Here is a 7417-nt window from a genome sequence, read left to right as displayed (position 1 = left end):
CCGTCTGACTTATCCCTGACTACTTCTACTTGTACCTCGTTTATAAGATACAACGTGTTCCACAAAACCCCTGATTATTTTGCAATTGCAAGCCTATTAAAAAAGACCTTACGTCTTCAATTTCTATGTTGAATGATGATCGAGAAAAACAGGTTGAACAATTTTATGAACCTTACTCCTGTGTAATAATAATTTTTTCTAAAAGTTCATTGCTTCAAATATTGGACACAGCTTTTTATTACATGTCTTAAACTTTTGGCAGAGCTCTTACAGCTCATACAACTTTAAGACCTGGCCTCAATGCATACAGGATATACACCTGCGGAGCGTACACCCGAGTTTCCACGCGTGTGCCCCGGCTAAAAATACCGTTCCGGCATCCGATAACAGGATCGCGTTATATACGAGCCAGAGATGGCTCGCGCGACAAGAAAGTTAGCCGGCCGAGTTTAATTTTCAGCTCTATTTACCTGGTGCGCAAACGAGCTTTCGGAATTAAGCGTTTTCGCGAGGGAGCCCAGAGTGGCTTATTATCGCTCGCGAAACTACGAAACGAACCGAAGGTGGCGACTTAGCGATATACAATTTTCTTGATTTCCAAAGCTCGTTAACCCCGGCGATCGCCGCGAAATGAAATCGTTAACTTGAACCGGTCGCGGCGAGCCAACTTTTTCCCCGATATTGCGCGGATTCCCTTCGTCAATTAAAATTAATGAAAGCTGACTCGTAGCGCGGTCGGCCGCGGGCGAACACTGCCACTGACAGCTCGCGATACTTTGTTTCGATCCTGGCCTCCCGCTGGTAATTAATCTATTATTTCGTTGCAATTTGTTAGGTATTTAAGTTGCAGTTTGGCAGCTTGCGCCGGGCTGTACACCCGTTTGGTTCAACAATTACATTATTAATTTTCTGTTTCCATTTATCGTTGATCTAAAATAAAATATAATACTGCTTTCACATGGATTCAGACTTTACAAACAGAATGACAATAGACGATCGTCCGATTTCACGTATGCAAATACATGGCAGATCTTCAATTATATAATATAAAACTGTTTTGTTATAAATCATACAATCCTATAATGGTAATAGGCTTATCACATAGAAAGGAACTTTTCCGATCTTGCGAAGACAAAGAAGATTTTCAAGGACGAGAGATCGAGTGTATCGAGCCGTGTTTCGATGTTTCCCACGAGTGGACGTTACTTCCATCGCGTACAATCCACGCTCCGAGCCAGATAGACGCCCGGGCGCGGCGCGGCAGGGCACAAAGCGGCAGAGAGAATCTCCATGGAAATATTTCAGCTGGTTCGGTCGTCGAGCACTATCATACAGACGGCATGCCCGCATGTAAACAATAGACCAGGCGAAACCCACTGAAAGCGTTTGCGGTTAATTAGGCAGCAATGCTGTTAACAATGTCCTGGCTTCGCCGCCCGCCCCGCGCCACCCCCATCCTTCTCAACCGGTTCTCGTCTGTCCTACTCCTAAACCCGACGCCGCCGAAATTCTCCGCAACGGATTTCGTATGCGAATAAAGTTATCCCTTCGCCTTCAACCGGGGTTGCGATCCCACGATCGCCTCGAGCTCGCTAATTATCTGTCGTTCCTGCGGGCTAATTACCACCGACAAGGAAATTAACCGCGCCACGCCGCGAAGATCGCTGAAAATTTCGGCAACGATAGCGTCTGGCCAAAGCCAACAGCCAAATTTTCTAACAACGCCCCCCTCTCCGCTCGATGACAAAAATCGCCCCCTGTAACGTTGAGATATTCGTAGGAATATTAGTATATAAAATTGTCACGCTAAATGTAAAATTATAAGTAGTAAATGTTACAAGTGTAGGACGCAAGTGTCTTAAAATGTATAATTTATGGAAAATGAGTCAGGATAGTTCACTTATTAACACTGGTGATGATCGATCCACCTTTTCTTTATTGGATCTCGTCTCGCTGACACGTATTGAATGCGCACTTATTACCGACTCTTCTGTCCTTCTATATTCGCGTGTATTTATATGTCGTCGCGAAACGGTTCCTCGCGATTGCAAAAACCTACGACCCTACGCGGGGCAAAGGGGGAGAGCAGGTACGACGCTGCATACGATCTCCCCTAGGCCCTAGGCTCTAACGGACAAAGCCTACACAAGGGAGTATATGAAATTATAAAGTATTAAGTAGTCTGATCTGTGTAAAAGCTCCTTGTGTGAATGAACGAATACTGTAAGCTAGTTTTGATCTAATATGAAAATTAGGGTTGGTCAACGAAGGCAACGTCTTCCGAACACAGAATAGAAAGTCGCTACTTGTTGATCATCGATTGCGAAGTGTTTACTTGAACGTGAAAAGAACAGAGCTAATTAATTGCGTCTCAACACGACGACGAGCCGTTTGCCTATACACGTTTCATGCGAATCTTGTCCCGTTAAGTTCAAGATCAAACATACACGTGTATCCCACGACTCTAAAAGGATTTCTCGGGACGATCGCATTCGAAGGAAGTACCTTCGGTCCTCATCAGCCGAAATTACTTTAATTCCTTCCCTAAGTAGTTTACGTTCTCGCGAAAGGCGAAACGTTAACCGTAACGTTTCAACGGAAATTGTAATCGCTTCCCGAGGAAGCAGCACGCGCTCCGTCGCGCGTTTACGTAATCGGATCATGGCGGGGCAAACAACCCTCGAGGAGCACCGTGTTACAACAGTTTCTTTCGTTAATGGCGCCATCAGCGTGGCCAGATGCTCCGCGTACTTGCTCGTAATAACCAAAGAAAACACGATGTTTCTACAATCGCCATGTCCTTTCCCGGAACAGGAAAAATTCATTCGACCCAACAAACGTCCGGAGTCGTTCCCTTTCGTAGACAAAGAAAATATCGCAAGCACCAGTTAATTTTCTGTACTTTTGTTTCCTTATACACGAAAATATTATAATGGACTCTATTTCGTCAATTCAATTGAAAAAATATAAATTTATAAATAAAACATTTATAAAATGACACAATGATAAAATTGTACTCTAAATAATGAGTACAATTCCATCGACGTGTCCATGGATGGTTGAGACATACCGAGTCTCTTTAATCAGGAACTTTTACGAGGTACTGTAACAACTTCACTGAACTCGAAGTACCCATGTCACGTTTCCAGGACGAATTTGGAACTCACTTTCGTTACAGAACGACGGATACCCTTCCCAATGAGTTCTTCTTCGTCCAGTTCATATTCACGCACAATTAAAGTCTCTGTTTTACAGAAAAGATTCTAATTTCTCGAAAAAGGATCGAGAATCACGATCCTTAATAGGAAGCCGATAGTTGGCATGAAAACGTTTAGAATTCGGCCGTTTTAAAGTAGCGGAGGGAAATAGCATCGAAAACTGGAGCCGCCCGACCAGAGAGGCATTACGCTCCCTCATCAGTCGGAAGGTGCATTAGCATTGCTAATGACCTGCGATCGTTACCACACGCCGCACCCATCTTCGCCACCTCTCACGGCGCCGTCCCGGCTGCATTCTGTTAGTCGAAAATGAGCCATCGTACCCCTAAAAGCGACACTCTTAGTGATTGTCGTTCCCTCTTACTTTTTCCGTAGTAAAAGGGTAATCTTGTACTTGATGAAATTGGGTTTTATTTATGAATAAAAGTATGCAATATAAAAAAGTTTTAATTAAGAAGTATCATTCTATTTATGAAATAATGGAAATAAAACCCTCGACGTACCTCCAATAAAATATAATGAAAGAGACGTATTAATTAAAACTAACAGGACTTTGTTTTCCGGAAATGATGACATTTTCAAAATGGTGGAGGAATCAATTCCTCGTAGATACATTTTTATATGCATACAATGAATTCATTCGTGTAATAAAAAATTGCTACTGTTCATTTGCAATACTTGAATAATGAACTGAACGTAAAACTGTATATAAGAACTAAATTTTATATACCCTGCCTGGTATTGGAACGATACCGGCGTGTAAGTGAAAAGAATTTACGGTCGGGTCACTTCAGGAACGATATTCGAGCCACGTCCGCGTACCACTCGCTTTCTTTTATTATCCGCCCGCGTACGTGCGGCTCCGCCGAGACGACAAGCTTCGTTTCTGGTCTCCGATGAAAACGAAGGAAACGCAATTAAATTTTGTCCCGCGATACGACAATCTCGACGGAACCACACCGTGTTGAAATAAATTCGCCCGAGGAAAATTAAACGGGGACTAACGCTCTCGCTAATTAGACGTGTAACGACCGACTATTACGTTACGCGGCGCGCTCGAGAAGATGAAGAACCGCGTGTGTGACACTGAAAAATACGAGTTTTCAGCTAACAAGCCCCGCGGAAACGAAAACCGTGTTTAAACAATATTCGTTGGAACGGAACGGACAAGAACCGCGGGGGAGATTTAACGGATTGCCAGAACGAGATTGAGAACAAAACGGTTCGATATTGGAGTTTTCGGAGAGAGGTAATTTAATCTTTTAATGCTCCCCCTCGATGGGACTTATAAATACTCGCCCGGATTTAGAGCTTAATATTCACTGAACGGTGGCTGTGTTCCATAGTTGGCATAAATATTGTCAAAGGACAGTTTACGAGCATTTCGAACTGAGATAAGTCGTAGTTAAGATCGTAATCAATTAATCTCATCTGGGGATAATAACAGTTTGTTGGCGAGCAGTTCGAAAGAATATTAACAGGATGCAATTAACGTTTCTTCGTAGGTCTGTCACTTCCACTTGACACAGTTCCTTTGAACAAAGGCTATGTAAATACGAGAACGAATTAATATTTATATAGCACAAATATACAGATTATTCCAATAGTTTGGTCAGATTGTAACAGGATGCTTACGACGGTACTTCAAAGGCTTAGACACAAATAAATAAATTTATAGCCGGATGCAAACTGGATTAAGAGGATTATATCGGGCGGTAAAGCGTTGGCTTAATTTTCCGATCGTTCCTACGGAGATTAGAACGTAAATAATTGATTCCGATCACAGAACACGCGATGCAATTTTTTCATAAAGAACGAAGCTGAAAGCAGATTCCCATTATAGAGGTGTTCTTAACTTTTCCAATCTCACTCGCACGACTTGTTTCGCAGGTCAACGGGTCTTCGCAGTTTGCTCGGTCGATCGAATATTTTCGATGGACTATCACAGGCGGAGGAGGAGGAGGTGAACGACGACCGAGTGCGGAAGCGCGGGGACACAGATTTATAGGGAAGCGGAGGGTTATAGCGTGGCAATGGAAGAGCACACGTACATACATACATACATACATACATACATACATACATACATACAAAGAAGGTTGGGCTCGCGTTCTTTCACGCTCGCGCGCGCACCTGTCCTCCCGGTTCGTTGGTGATGCCGCAGCTCGCGAAGCTTGCGGGACGGTTATCGAATATGCCGGGAATGCCGCCGCCGAATATGCCATCAGCCAAATGATCCGTGAAAATTCCCGCTCCGTGCGCGAACCGTGCCTCTGTTTTCATGCGGAAATTTTAAATTCCCAACGTCCATGATTTAGCATTTAGCAAAATAACAAGATAGCGACGGTAGTGTTCGTTGCTATCAGCAAGTACGACGTTGGCTCAGTTGTCCATGGATTATAATTTCTCACTTCATTTTTTATAAAAAGCTCTTGTTATATTTGTATGATAAAACTTGCAAGTTTTTCCTTCAAGCACAAGAAAATTTAAATATTAATGCTTATAATTCTGTTAAATAAACGATCTGATTTCTTTTTAGCAGCAGTCTGTGAGTTAAATCGGAAAACGCGGTTTGACCTGGAGGCTGGGTGAAAAAAGCACCGGAATTCGTCGATATTAAAGTTTATAGTGAATGACAGCGATGTTCGATAGAACGGCGCGGATTGATCCTTTCTCCATTTCGGAGCAATCCGTGGATCGCGATATCAGCGCACTTGTCAATAAATAGAGCCGTTTCTACTTTTTACTCATTCCAATACATTCGCCCTTCCTCTGTCTTTCTCTTCCGCTGCGAATGCCCTTTCTATAAATCGTCTTCGAATTTGTAAGACGTCAATCATTCGCGTCATCCAAAAATCGCTATGCTTTTCAAGCCATTTCGAAATGGGCCAACGAGAGAATTTTGAAATAGTGCTGTCAATACGTGCTGTCGTTAACCCAGATGGAAATAGAAACTTGATAAATTGCTATTGCTATTTATATAATAAAGAAATGAGCTTTGAATGATTAAACGATGCATTAAATACTGACAAAATTCTATAATCTTTATAAGAAGAAAAGCGTGCGGCTTCTCATGAAATATCATCGGAAGCACTTCAATTTACACCAGATTTATGCTACACGAGGGGTCGTACCCGAATTAGAGCCAGCTCCTGAATCCGTTAGAAAGAAATAGCGCGATTTATCCTGCCGTCACGGGCCCTCCAGCCCTTTGAGTTTCCGGGTGACATCAACCTTAGCGTCGCTCGATCCTTTCTCAAAGTCCACCGTTAAGGACGATAAACGGGATGAAAAAGCACCGGCTTATACATTTATAATACCGCATCACCTTATCTCCTTCTTTTCTCGCGTACACCGGCGCCGGTTTACGGATTGAAGGAGCATCCTGTTCGATCCCCCCCCTAGATCCCCACAGATCAAACACAATCCAGAAATGGAACGATATTCCTATCAACGCCATGTACAGACTCAGACAAAAATAAATGTTATTCAAAATTATTCTTCAGTTAATAATTTTCTTTTTTATTAAGGCAGAAATATATTTCAATTTATCAAGATAAATTAACGATCTCCAGCTTAGAATGAATTCACGTGAAAATCATGTTTTGTTAAAATTGATGAACAGGTTGTTACCGACTTCTCTTGCATTTTACGCTCGACCGTGATTATGTAAAAAGTACGTTAGCTGCTTGTCGCAGTCGGTTTAACTCGTTCGCAGAGGAAAGCGCGGAACACGAGAGTTATCATATTTTCTATTCAGCCGTGTTGCTACCAGAAATGGACAGTTTCCATCGCGGCAGCGACGAGCTTGAATTTTGCGTCGCAAACAGTCATTAGCATAACATCGACTAATCTTCCGTGGCAGAGGAAACAGCACGCAGCGCTGAGCAAACATCAACAAGAAACAAAATCACGTTCCGCGCGGTGCTGCGCGCATGTACAATTTCTCTGCGCCCGTTATACGTATCCCGTGTTCATTGCACGCTTCCAAACTTTTATAGTTACCCAGATGTAATATAATTCAGCGCAACTTATCGGCCTTCCTGAGACTTGACGCTCTCGATATTAATTTCAGTTTATTATGTTTAACACTAGATTGCATTGTGTGCATTTTATGTTTAACGCTAGAAGTCATTTTGACTGCTTTTGGGCAAATTTACAAATAATAATGCATAAATTATTTTTTCCCAAGTGAAGTA

At 42.6% G+C, this 7417-nt stretch overlaps 1 protein-coding gene across 1 annotated transcript in view; it reads right to left on the bottom strand.

Moving 5' to 3' along the window:
• LOC108626508 (discoidin domain-containing receptor 2) overlaps positions 1-7417 on the bottom strand; it is an 86973-nt gene that overhangs the window by 67557 nt on the left and 11999 nt on the right. The window lies entirely within an intron of this gene.

This window comes from Ceratina calcarata, unplaced genomic scaffold, assembly GCF_001652005.2.
Source record: "Ceratina calcarata isolate Rehan_Ccalc_2016 unplaced genomic scaffold, ASM165200v1 scaffold405.2, whole genome shotgun sequence".
Taxonomy (NCBI): Eukaryota; Metazoa; Arthropoda; class Insecta; order Hymenoptera; family Apidae; genus Ceratina; species Ceratina calcarata.
The sequence above is the reverse complement of the archived record's forward strand: the minus strand, read 5'-3'. Positions and strand labels throughout refer to the sequence as shown.